The sequence below is a fragment of the Equus caballus genome, chromosome 2 (assembly GCF_041296265.1).
Source record: "Equus caballus isolate H_3958 breed thoroughbred chromosome 2, TB-T2T, whole genome shotgun sequence".
NCBI lineage: Eukaryota > Metazoa > Chordata > Mammalia > Perissodactyla > Equidae > Equus > Equus caballus.
In genome coordinates this window covers 53,903,662-53,917,739 of record NC_091685.1, presented here as the reverse complement: position 1 = coordinate 53,917,739, position 14,078 = coordinate 53,903,662, and the positions used below count along the sequence as shown (strand labels likewise).

General features: G+C 43.6%; 1 pseudogene; it reads right to left on the bottom strand.

The window, feature by feature from the left end:
• The window catches only part of LOC138923123 (transcriptional protein SWT1-like), a 67,558-nt pseudogene that overhangs the window by 29,619 nt on the left and 23,861 nt on the right, over nt 1-14,078 (bottom strand).

Below are 14,078 nucleotides of genomic sequence, written 5' to 3'. Positions count from 1 at the left end.
ACATATCATTTTCTTCTATCAAATTAGCAAAAGATTTTAAAGTAACATTAAATATTGGCAAGAAGTTATAAAATGGACTCTCTCATATGTTCCTGGTGGAAATGCAAAATGATACAACAATTCCACAAAATAATTTGACAATATAATTAAGAATTCTAAAAATATTCATATTCTTTCACGTCTCAGTAATTACCATTTTAGAAATCTATACCAAGGTGAAAAAAATCTGAAATGGACAAAAAATAAAAAGATATTCAATTCAGGATTACTTATAATAGCAAAAAATCAGGCAGAAAGTAAATGCTAAAATTTTGGAAATGACTAAGAAACATATCATTCTATCAAATATGACAGAATACCATAGTCATTTCAAATGATGTTTATACAAAGATTTCAATAACATAACAAAAAATATTGATATAACATTAAGCAAAAAACAAGCAGGGCACAAATCTGTATACATAATGTGATCTCAACAATTTAAATAAGCATAGTAAAAAGGCCAGAAAGAAATGTGCTAAACTATCAGAAACAGCAATAGCTAGAGGTAGTAATAATATTTTCCTTTTTAAAGTAGATATTACTTTGTAGTCAAAATGAAACACAATACAGTAATTTATATTAATAAACCCTTGCGTGTTCTAAGTGCCTGCCACTCTGGAGAGGCAGCGGAGGACACACCACGTAGAGTCCTTACCCTCAAATGGCTTACAGTCCAGCAGGGGAGAAAGAGATGGCAAATAAGTGACTTCCCAAGTAATTAATCATGCAAGAGCAAACTGTAAACATCACAGAGTTTTTATAGGAGTTTTACTTGAGTCTTCATCTGGTTTTATTTTCTTTGCTATCTTCCTACAAAAAGACTGCCTATCATTATCTACCTGTTATTAAGTAACAATAAAACAAAACTTCACATTTTAATGGGAACTTGCTTGGCATCTAATAGTATATCATGTAAGGTGTCAACTGTATTAAAGAAAAATCAGGAAAACAACCACTTTAAGAGGCCCCTGCAGTTCTCGGAGCATTTCCATATTCCTCTTTGATGTGTTCTTCCCAATAGCCCTGTGCTGCATATTTCATAGCAATCTACGCACCATGTTCTGTATGGTCATAAATAATGAAAACTCAACATTACAAGGCCTTTTAAAAGACCAATAAAATTAAATCTTAAAATTACCTCTTATCAGCTAGTTTTGTGAAATGCTATAGTAAGATAATGCAGTTTTATATTTGCAACCCAAAATACTAAAGTTCTGAGATCTTTTTAGACATAAAAGTTAGACATGCAGCAAATACTTTTTTATCAATGACTTAGTGTAAAATCCATATTCAGCTGAAGCTGAATAGCATCATCCTGGATTGAACGCTTACGCCAAAAGAATAAATGTGAAATTTTGTCAAGATCTAATTATAATTAGCTTATTTTAAAACTTAGTAACCATTTTAAAATGTAACATGCTGCACGAACAATAACTTCTCAACATTATCAGCTCCTAGATTGCTCCGTTGCTCATGATAATGCACATTTAGGATACTAAATTACATACTTAATCTCAATTTAGGTCAATTGAAGAATAAAGTACTTTTCAGCTAATTCTGCCAGTAATGGGTACTGCTGATAGCAATACTGTCATCTCTCTAATAGTAACTGAGGCAAAACTTATCTCCTTTTCAACTCCTGGAATTAAAGACTTGGTCAATGGTAAAGATGCAATTTTATCGACAAAATCCCACAAACTGAAAGTGTGCTGCTTCTAGAAAGGCCTTCTGAGTCTTTTCAAAAACAGACTTAAAGTTGTTGCCCTTTTTACATTTTTATTGATAATACATCTGTATGTACTTAAACCACAGAGCTGGAATTGTGGCAATGGTACAATGTAACTGGCTTTCAGAATGACAAAATTCTCTCTGATTTTCCATCTGCATCTCAGCTTTCGCTGTTTGCACACCAATTTCGAGGCCTTCCCCATAGTTGAATATGGAGATTTTTACAGAAGATGCCATATACTATAAATAAATACTTGTAACCTTAAGGCAAACTAGTTTGCTTACTTTTCCAACAAGTAAATAACAGCAAACAAACCACTTTCTCTGCAGGCAACGATTGTCAGAAATCCTGCACTCGTTTTTTTTGTGGGGTGTTTTTCTTGGTGAGGAAGATTGGCCCTGAGCTAACATCTGTTGCCAATCTTCCTCTTTGCTTGAGGAGGATTGTCACTGAGCTAACATCTGTGCTAATCTTCCTCTATTTTATGTGGGATGCTGCCACAGAATGGCTTGACAAGCGGTGCTCGGTTCACACTGGAGATCCAAACCTGTGAACTGTGGGCCTCCAAAGCGTAGTGTGCGAACTTAACCACTATGCCCCAGACCAGCCCCTGCACTGTTGATATTAATCTCTACAAAAGCACAGTGTTACAGCATTCTTTCATCCAAGTAACCTTTTAAATATGCAATAGCTCCTATAACATATTGTTTAAGTATATGACAAGGAAGTTCTAAAATATCTTGTATGTCAAATAGTTTGTCTTTGTTTATTTATTTATTTATTTATTTTTGAGGAAGATTAGCCCTGAGCTAACATCTGCTGCCAATCCTCCTCTTTTTGGGGAGGAAGACTGGCCCTGAGCTAACATCCATGCTCATCTTCCTCTACTTTATATGTGGGACGCCTGCCACAGCATGGCTTGTCAAGTGGTGCCATGTCCACACCCAGGATCCAAACTGGCAAACCCCAGGCTGCCAAAGTGGAACATGTGCACTTAACTGCTGCGCCACCAGGCCAGCCCCAGTTTGTCTTTGACAAAAGAAAATTTCACTACAAGTTACACGTAGAGTGCTTGCCAATATTTGCAAGTGAATATTCAGATATTAACAATGAATCCAAATGCCATGCCTTGCTCATATTATTGACATTGTTACCCTTATGATGTTATATGATGATAACCCACACAGTGGCATGGTCATTGATCACATGTGGGTTCAGGGATGCAGAAATGTTGTTGAAGTAGGCATTCAACTATTCAGCATTGCAAAGGCTGAAGCCAAATAGCGGCTTTTGAGTAAATTCATGAATTCTTAGAATAATTTAAATGCTAATCCAAAAATAATTCAGCAACATTATTTTTTCCTCCTCCCAAGATTATGTGAACAAGTCTAAGGGGGTAATATACAGATCAGAAGTCTGTTTACACTCTTATACATGGATATAAAAGCAAGGGCTAGAAAATGTGCCCTTAAGCAAATCAAACAGTGTTTTAGAACTCAAAAGAAAAGAAAAAAAGTATACTAGTACAAAAGGCATTAAAAACCCAGTCCGAAAAATTCAGAAAGTGATAGCATAACATGATATTTGCGACAGAACATACTTCCACAGATAACAACACAGAAGCAAAGTATCACAAAAACTAGGAGGAGATGATCCAAAAGAAAAGCTGAAGAAGAGTCAGAGACAAGCTGGATTTGTTGTTTTTAGCAAACATAACTGAGCTTGTCTGGAAAGCAGAACTTTTATTTCTATATTTAATGCCATTTTACTTGTTTTCTCATAACTCCCTATTTTCAGAGAAACCTTGATATTATCAACTTTGATCACGCATTATACTTTTTATATTTACCCCCATTAGTGGCAAGAAATTCCTTTACCACAAAATTCTCTGAAATTTTTATCCAAAGAATGCAGAAGTTAAAGATCAATAATCTCCAATATTCTCCTATCCCCCAAGTTCTTTAGTTGTAGCCACATTCAGTTTAATTCACATGGTTTTAAAGCCATTTCAATTCAATAAGCTATATAGTCTCTTCATGGGTGATATGTAAAAATAATTTATCCAAAATTTCTAAATCAGCCTCGTGACTTTTTCCGTAACTATATGTAATGAAGTGACAAATAAAAATGGCAAGCAATAGGATATATTGGAGAATATGAGGAAGCCATTTGGTGTAAACCTAATTCGGCCTGACCTTGTCTTTCCAAAAGGGCCTGACCGAGGCAGTTGAGCATGCATTGTATATCTGCTTTAGAGATTCCCTATGGCAAGAGCAAAGGCCCTTGAGATAAAGGTGCAACTTCCCTCCCTCTCCCAACGTTGGCATTTCCTTAAGGATTAAGCATCTTTCCTTAGGCTAGGAACTGATTGCTGTGCTCACCTGTGACCACCCAGCTTGAGACAATAGACTTGCCTCCTGCTACGCCCACCGAGATAGCAGACCCACTACCTGCTGTGTCCATCAAGCGCTGTGCCCAAAGGGCAATCTTGTGACTACTGTGGGAGGGACATTTCAATCATATGTAAAGCATCCTCTTTGGGGGTATATAACTCAGGGCACCTTCCCGCTCCGCGAAGGTCCGAAGCGTGTGGGCGAGGCCGCAGGAGTTCTGCCAGGAGGGTGTCCCTGTCGCTGTCCGCAGTCCACCGCCAGAGGGGGGGCGGGGCAACGGCCGGGCAGCGTCTGGGCGGCGGCGCGCGCGCGCGCGAGGAGAGGAGAGGAGAGGAGCGCGCGGCTGCTGGGCCGCCGTCCTGGGAGGCGTGGGAGGCGTCGGCCAGCCGCGCCTGCCTGCCCAGAGCCGAGCCCGGCGGGGTCCGGCCGCGCTGTGCTGCTCTCTCCAGGGCCGGGCTCGTCCGTTCCCCCGGCGTCCGTGGACGCCGCTCCGTGTCCCCGCTGGGCACAGCAGCCCGGGCCGTGCACAGCCACGGCCGCTAGCCTGAGGAGGCCGTCCTTCAGCTCCCGCTCTTCCTGCTCGCCGGACACGGACGACCAGGGCGCCCGCGAAGATGATTCCATCTGGGAGAGGTAGCTGGGGGCGTGAGCCTGGGGGCTGGTGGGAGGCGAGCGCGTCCCTGAGGAATAGGCTTGAGCGCCGAGAGGTGCCCGTCAGGTGGCAGGACTGCTGTGCGGCGCGGGGAGCTAAGGGGTCTCTTCGTGCGCTTCAGGCGTTCGTGGAACGGGCGGTGTGTGCCGGGCACGGGGCCAGCCTGGGCGTGCGGTGCCCGGGAGTCGGGCGCTGGAAGCGCCAGCCGTGGTCTCGGCTTCTCGGAAGGACAGGCGCGAAGTCGATAAGGACACTGGTCTCGAGGCGTTCTGAGGAGTGCAGGTCTCCCTCTTTTCGAGGCTACGTTCCGTGGGGGTTTTCACGAAGCCTGTTGTGGCCCTGAAGCTCAGGCCGGTTCAGGGGAAGTGGCCTGTCGAGGGCCACGTAATATTTGTGTGCAGAGCCAGTGCTTTCCAAAGCCCTTGACTGTGCAGAAGTCTACCTGTTAGGGGTGCAGTGGGGGCTGTCCGGGGAGCGTTGTGAGCACAGGTATGTGCCCCACACTTGAAAGCATGGAAGAGAAAGCGTGAGGCTGGAGGGTGCTCTGTTCGTTCCCTCCTTCCACAGAAAGTCTGGAGAGTTGACGTTGGGACAAGTCCTTCCTTTCCTCTGGTCGGTGCGTGTTCAGTGGCCTGGACACTTGGTGAGCAAGACTGACAGGCTGTTTGACGTACTGGCCCTCACAGCCTGGTTGGAAAGGACAGACAGGCAGCAACCAATTACCTAGGAGATACGTAAAAGCAATTCTGTGTTGAGTGTTGAGAAAGACGGCATTTCCTGTTAGACTTGGTGACTCAGGCAGTGATGTTGAAGCTGAGAGCAGATGCCTAAAAGAAAAGGATGACTTGTGAGGGAGAGTGTTGGGACAGGGCAAGGGAGGAGTAGGGCCTGTCAGAGGAGCTGAAAGAATGCCCTGGAGACTGGGGCCACCGCGTAGGGACTGTAGGGTGGGGAAAACAAAACTTTTCGATTGAGGCTGGTGCTTTCTATAGGTTTTTGGAGACTGAGCGTGGTGATTCAGAACGTGGCCTCCGGAGCCAGACTCTGTCAAATGGGTCCTGGCTCTGCCACCTACGGACTGTGTGAACTTGGGCAAGTTACTGTACCATTCTGTGTGTCAGTTTCCTGATCTGTAAAAGGGGGTTGATTATCATACACACTCCGTAGGTGAGTGTAAAGGTCAGAGGATATTTCATATCCGTAAAGTACTTAGAGCAGTGTCTGGCCTTTAGTAGGCGTTAGTAGTGGTTGATTAAAGAAATGGATAAATGCATACCTAAGTATTCAAGGCTTGGAGGCTGTCCCTGGTGAAACGTGTGAACTTGAATGGATTACACCCAACTTTGCTTTGTTTCCTTTCCGGCCTGCGGTCGCTACTGACCGCATCTGCAGCACTGTGGAATTAGAAATAATCTCCCTCGACTTGGCTGCTCTTGGTAAAACAATCTAATGCTGTCCAAATTATCCCAGGGAAATAAAAGCCTTTTCCGTAGCATAGTAGGGTTAGGCTTATTTAATATGTGTTGTTTATATTGGTTTGTTTAGTGTTTGTTGGTAACCTCTTTTTTTTCTTTTTTCTTTTTTTTTTTGGCAAAGCTGCTCGGTTAAAAAAAGCAGATTAGCTATGAAATGGTTCGGACCCAGAGAAAAGTAGAGAGTCGTGTAAGCAGAGCACGCCTTTCCTTGACTCTCTGTCGAGAGCTTTTGTGATTCCAGCTGCTCTCTGCCTCAGACACGGTGCCCTCTGCGTGTGCAGTCATCTAAAGAGTGCAGGGTCTGGGACCGTGGAGAATGCAAGGCAGTATAGTCATGCTTTGCTTAACGGTGGGGATAAGTTCTGAGGAGTGTGTCATGGTCAGGCAATCTCGAGACTGTGCAAACCCCACGGAGTTCCTAAACCTGGATGGCAGAGCCTCCTGCACACCTAGGCCATATGGGACTAATCTGATGGGACCCCCGTTGTTGACTGAAACGTCCCGCTGTAGGGCATGACTGTACTTCCCAACTCCAAGGGCGCGGAAGTGTAGCCTGTGGGGCTTTTGAAAAGAACAGAGACGCTCAAGGCCTACTCTGGACCCACTGACTCAGAATCTACTGGGATAGTTCCCGGCTTTAAAGACCAGACGTAGTCCTCCTCTGCAGACATCTCATCAACGGTTTTTCACGCTGGGTTTTCCCTCATCTGAGAAAACAGGCCAAGAGATTGTGAGGATCCATAATTAGTGTTTTAATACATTTGGCAGGACTCAGTGTTTTTCACGTTCTGTGATACTGGGATCTGCATCTCCACTGTAATGTGTTAAACCTTGAAATCTTGTCCGAAGGTCATGTCATTACCTAGAGAATCCTTCTGTGAATTCCAGGCAGATTGCCATCTTTCTGCTCCCGCCTCCTCACCTTTACAATGGGGAGAATAACGGTAACCTACCTTTTGGATGTGAGGATTAAATGAGACAGTTGGTGCAAAGCAGTCGGCACAGGATCTGGCACAAAGTGAAGCCTTCCATAAATTATGATGACAGTAGTTTTGATTTCCCTCCAGTCGGAATATAGTTGAGTTGAAGTTAGTGGCTGTGTCACAGCTGTGTCTCAGGCTGGTGTCTGCCGCCCTGAGCTAAGCCATAAAAATCCCTAGAATAACTTTTCAAAAGCCTGTTAGCCTCTTGAGCCTCCTACACTTCTTTATTTTAATTTAATTTAACTTATTTTATTTTATTTTATTTTATTGCAGTAACAGTGGATTCTAAGATGATATAGCTTTCAGATGTACGTTGTAATATATTTCGAATTCTGTGTAGATTACATCGTGTTCACCACCCGAAAACTAATTATAGTCCGTCACCTCACATGTGAGCCTCATCACCCCTTTGGCTCTCTCCCCTCCCCCCTCCCCCTGTGGTAACCACCAGTCCAATGTCCTTTGCTCTGTGTGTGTTTGTCGTCGTTTTCATCTTCTACTTATGAGTGAGATCACACGGTGTTTGGTGTTTGACTTTCTCCCTCTGATTTATTCCACTTCACGTAATACCCTCAAGGTCCATCCACGTTGTCACAAATGGTCGGATCTCATCATTTCTTAGGGCCGAGTGGCATTCCATTGTGTATACATACCACATCTTCTTGATCCATTCTTCCCTTGATGGGCACCTAGGTTGCTTCCAAGTTCTGGCTGTTGTGAATAATGCTGCAGTGAACCTAGGGGTGCATGTGTCTTTCTGCATTGGTGTTTTCAAGTTCTTTGGATGAATAGCCAGCAGTGGGCGAGCTGGATCATACGTATGGTAGGTAGATGTATTCTTAGTTTTCTGAGGATACTCCATCCTGCTTTCCATAGTGGCTGCACCAGTCTGCCCTCCCACCAGCAGTGCAGGAGAGTTCCCTTCTCTCCACATCCTCTCTGACACTTGTCTCTTGTCTTGTTAATTAGAGCCATTCTGACCAGAGTAAGGTGACATCTCCTTGTAGTTGTGATTTGCATTTCTCTGATCGCTAATGATGTTGAGTCCCTTTCCATATGCCTGTTGGCCATCCCTATACCTTCTTTGGAGAAATCACTGCTCAGATCTTTTGCCCGCCTTTTTAATTGGGTTGCTGATTTTTTTTGCTGTTGAGATGTATGAGTTCTTTCTGTGTTTTGGATATTAACCCCTTATCCGATACACGGTTTGCAAGAATCTTCTCCCAGTTGTTAGGTTGTGTTTTGGTTTTGTGGATGGTTTCCTTTGCGGTGCAGAGGATATTTTTTGACTTTGATGTAGTCCCGTTTGTTCATTTTGTCTTTTGTTTGCATTGCCCAGTCAGACGTGGTACTTGAAAATAGGCTGCTAAGACTGATGTCAAAGAGCATACTGCCTATGTTTTCTTGTAGAGGTTGCGTGGTTTCGGGTGTGACGTTCAAGTTTTTGTGGTGGGTTCCTTGGTTGGTGGTTTTGCTTTCGTGTGCGCCTGATCTAAGTTTGTTCAAGTCTAAGTCTGTGCATTCCCTGGTAGCCAATAAGAAATGAAATACAGAAGTATACTTCTTTTATTTATTAAAAAAATATTATACCATAAGTCCAGTACCAAATGTCTTGTGAACATCCTCAGTACACACAATTGTGAAACAAATACAAGTGAGCAGAGCCCAACTGGAGAAATCACTGGGGTGTCTCTGTACTCCTTCCCCCTTACCGTTCTTCGGTCAGCCAGTGTCCTACCCTCCCAACTTCCTCAAGGTGACAGATCCTGATTGCTGTTTTTTCTCCCTCATTCCTTTCCTTTTCTGTGTAGTATTTTCCCTCCGTGGATGTATGTTTCTCTAAATGACATTATTATTGCTTGGTTTGAACTTTGCCAGAATGTTCTATTTATTTCTTTCACCGAATATTCTGTTCGTGAAATTAAGCCTCTGATGCTTGTAACTCGTAGCAGTAGTCCATTTTCACTGCTCCATAGTTTTCCGCACATTCCCTGCTTCACAACAAAGGCGAACAGGTGTGCAAAGCCCACAGCACAGTTCCCGCCGTGAGTCAGTCTCAGTCAACATTTGTTGAATGTAACTGAGCCCAGACTGACTGTTAACAGCGACACTTGGTTCCCCAGGCTGCATTCTCTATTCTTCGCGCCAGAGCCAAGGATCCTGCCATGTCTACCGCCCCCAGTGAGCTGCAGTTCTTAAAGTTGTGGGTCAGCCGTAAGAATCTCTGCGGCCTCTCGAGGACGCGGAGTTCTCCAGCTTCAGGGGTGCTTCTGGGTTCACATTACACTAGTGAATTATGACACTCACCAGGACTGTCCCTTTGGACTTAAGCAACAGTATTCTCTCCCCAAAGCCAAGTATGGCGTTGGCGGTAATCATGGATGAGGACAGCTGGGCCCTGGAAGACAAGAAGCTCAGAGCAAGCAGAAACTAAAAGCGTAATTCTGGACACACAGGAGGCCCAGAGAAACTCTCAGAAACAGCTGGGAGACAGTTGGAGGGCCTCAGGCCATAATAATTTGCGTATGAAAGAAGAGCATAATCTCACTTTGTAGTCACAGGCTGATGAGGTTGGGGACTTATGAGTTACTTATATTTCATTGTCTTTTTAGGATAAAAAAGAGAAGTGTGAATCTTCTGCCAGGGATTCATGCATTTGTGTGTGAAAACAGGCAGCAGCATACGACACCTCTCTCTTGCTGAACAATACAGGGTATATTGGAATGATCGTCGTCATGATAGGGAGCTTTTACCTGTTCTTAAGAAAGAAACAGTAATAAAATTCTCCCAAGGTTTTATCTACAGTATTATAAAGAAAAAGAAAAGAAAAAAGCCATCTTTCACTTTCCAAGACGTGCCAGCCTCCTTCGTGTCTCGAGGCCTGGGCACCTGGTATTTCCATGTCCTGGACCTGTCCTTCCTCCGTTTCTACATCTGTCTCCTTTCCTTTGTCCTTGAGGTCTCAGCTGAAATGTCACCATGTCACAGAAGGCTACCCAGATCCCCTGGAGAAGGTGGATTTTTGTTTGTTTGTTTCGTTTAATGATGCTCTCTATTTTCTTTCTGGAAATGCTTCTTCCCTTTGCAATTAGTGAGTAAGGCAGATAACGGTTTGTTTGTGCCCTTTCTCCCCTGCTAAATGAGAAGTTCTGCCAAGGAATCTTCTGTCTTGTTGCTAATGACTATCCCTAGGGCCTCGTATTCTATGTCACACCTAGTAAGTGATCAGTGATGATTTTTTGGCTCAATGCATGAAGTTGGCCTTTCTGACTCCAAAGCAGGTATGTTTGCCACTGTTAGTTGTTTGGCTTGTGAAGCCTGTGTGCAGAGATCAGAAAGACACAGGACTGGTTGGGCCGGGTGGGGACGTTGGCAAATGAGAGCTCGTGACTTGACACAAAGGGAGCAGATGCAGCAGTGCATTGGCTGTTTGTGGCCTTACAGGTGACGTGGACCCGATGTGGGCAGGCCTTGCAATTTTGCTAAGAAAATTTTGAAACTTTGATTTTCTATGGATCAGCACAGTCCCACTTGGGAGCTAGACCTGGCCTGTGGGCAATGGCTGGCCTTTTCTGGAGAGAAGATCATGGTATGTGCCTCTTTGCGCTGCTCCGACTACATGAGGAGGAGAGAATTCCATCCTCAGTACCATTTAAAAATGCTTACTGAAAACTAGAGGCGACAGTAGGCCAGCCAGGGTGATGAAGGGCCTGGAAACCATGCCATGAAAGGAGCTATTGCCCAAAATGCAAATATTTAACATGATGTTTCAGCTTTGCTGCCCAGGCTCTCCCACTTGGTGCCTAATGTACCAGATAAGAATCTGGATCCCAAAGTGCTGCAAGAGTTATGACCACTAACACATGGCTGGTAGATGGGTAATGAGGCTGGATTGTTAACAAATGCGTTGGTTCCTGTGCAGCCACATAGATGTGGTTCTTCTTCCAAGTAGACCCCTGAGGAGGTCATAGCTTTATGCCAATTACATGGCAATTTCCCAGCTATTCTGGGAACTACTCTTTGGAAATTGCCATCAGAGACTGAACATAGTTTTTACATGTCCTCAATTGTGACAAATTTCCAGATTTGATTTTTTGAAACAGCCAAGATTTATCTGGAGCTAAGTCAGGTGAATTAGTCTGATGATTAAGCTTGACGGTACTATTTTGGGGCCACTGTGATGTGCAGTTAGGCTTTAACAAGAGCTTGGTCCAGACAAGGCATGCTACGATCAGGCTCAGGGCAATGGAGAGGAGAAAGGACACCAGACCAATGGAACTCCACTTGGCAGGGGTAGGATATAGGCTTAGGGTGTGCCTACTTGGTTCCAGATGCCCGAGGTGACAAGTCCAAAAGGCAAAGCAGAATTAGACATGGTTCAGAGGCCTAGTATGAACAGGAATTATAGAATGAACCAGAATGTTGGAGTCAGGTCCAGCAATGCCATGGACTGGGAAAGCTCTCCTTTTTAGGCAAGTCTGTAAGCCTTGGTCAGGGGCATGGAGAGCAGAGGCAAGCTCCTTGGGAAGAAGATTTGTAATAGCCAAATACAAATCATATGAACAGGGCTTTAGGAGAAAACTCCAGTTTGGTTGGGAGACTGGAGTATAAAGTAGGTTGACCAGATACACTAAGGTGCTTATCAAGGCAGAAGCTTTGAACTTTAATGAATATTAAACTCCTTACCAAGTCTTACACAGCCCAAGTGATCTGCTTTCTGGTCTTCTTTCCATCTTCATCTCTTGCCGCTCTCCCCTCCGCTCCTTGACCTTCAACCAGAAAAGCCAACCAATGACTTTCTTTCTGTTCTTTGAACACGTCTGTTTCATTCTGCTCTGGAGCCTTTGCTTTTGCTGTCCTTCTGCCTGGGACACACTTTAGGTTTTCCCTTGGCTGGCTCTTTCTCACATGGGTCTTATCTCAGCTATTAACTTCTTGGAGAGGCCTTCCCTGATCATCCTGACCCAAGTGGTTTCCTCCACCTCCAGTTACTTTCAACCCAATACCGTTTTGTGTCCTTCACAGCATATCCAGTCTTGGTTTATCGATGCATTTCTTTATTATCCATCTCCCATCACATGGAATTCTATGAGGGCAGGATCTTTGTTCTCTCATTAATCCTCAGAGCTAGAACTATCTATGACGTATGATAAGTGTGCAGTCAATGTTTACTGAATGAATCAACTGATGAATGACAGCTTGGTCCATAGGATGGAATTAGCCCATTTTGTGTGGGGGTGGAAATAATTCAGGGGACAAATAGAATCCCCCTGTGTCACCTAGTCCCAGAATTATTTGGCAGCAAGACTTAGGTAATGGGGGCTATTCTAATTTGTAGGCTTCAGAATTCACTAGTAGTGTAGATCCCGGGGCTGCAAGCCTGGGGTCTGGGGGAAGAGAAACAGGAGCTGATAGAGTATCCATCACAAAATGGACAATATAAAAAGTGGATCCTGAAAAATCTGGCCAATAGCAGAATTCCTGGAAGAAGTGAGTCACCAACAAGCAATGCGTTCTGAATGTTTGTGAGGCAATCTGTCTCCCAGGATTATAGTCACATGTCTTGTGTCTCCCTCCTCTTGACAGCCTCAGGGGGGAGGGTCATCTGCTGTTCCATATCTTTTCTCAATGAGTGAAAGAGCTTTCCATCACTCCAGGCTGGCTTGTTCTTTGAAACAGTCTGTCTCTCCATAGAATTCTTTCTGTGGAGCCTTTATTTTATATTAAAATTCACTGTAATGTGTGATCTCTGCCTTGTTTCATTTTAAAATAAATTCTGTTGTACCTAGAGAGTGTTTTCCTTCTTTATCTTAAAAATTAAGTAAACAAACCAAGCAGTTCAGAAAACAATCCATATCATTAATACAAAATGATCACAATAACCGTAACCATCACACTCATAATAAAGTCTGTGAAATGGAGCCCCTGCCAACCACCAGCCATCAACTGTATTCCCAGCCCTGGGACTTCCTTGAGCAGTAGGGGCTAAAGAATGGAAGACTTTGTACAAAGACATACCCTGGAAAGGGACGTGGAGGATGTGAGTGTGATTCCAACATGAAGGATGGATTAACTGTCTTAGAGAACATCAAATCTAGGAAAAACCGCACAGTTCTGAAAGCTAGGGAACCATGCGAGGAACTGTTTATGACATCAGTGAAAAGTGCAGGTTATAAATAGTAAAGCTGCACTGTGCTCACCGTCCTGTAGAACAGGCCAATGAGCAAAGACTGGAAGGGAAGGCAGCAACAGGATGAAAGTGGATTCGTTCTTTCATTCATTCCATCATTCATCTAGCAAATACGATGTGACATTTTGGAGTGATTGAAAATACAGGTAGTTTTATGTCTGTTCTCCTTCCCCAACTTTTAAAATTTGGATATAGTACTTCTATTTTAAAAAAAGAAAGTAGCGAAAAACAAAAAAAAAGCTGAGGCTGGTTCCTTGTAAAAGCCAAATCATTCTTGTAAACTTCTCAGAGTCAGGACGGATGGCTGAATACAACACCAAACTCCATTATGGATTTCACTTTTAGCTCTGTTATCAAACTCTGATGTAAAACCAACTACAACATAATCACAGTAATAAGCCACTTTTGTGCACCATTTTACAATTTTCCAAGGGCATTCATAGAGCAGTCTTATTTAATCCTCATAACAATTGGTGAGATGTAAGAATTATGAGACTGGGTCAGACTTATGGTCATTTCTGCTCTGGCATTTGTTTATCCTTATCTGCTTGGCATTTTCTTGCACCAGGGCTTACACGTACTTTGTACATTTAGATATTCAACTGTAAATCCCT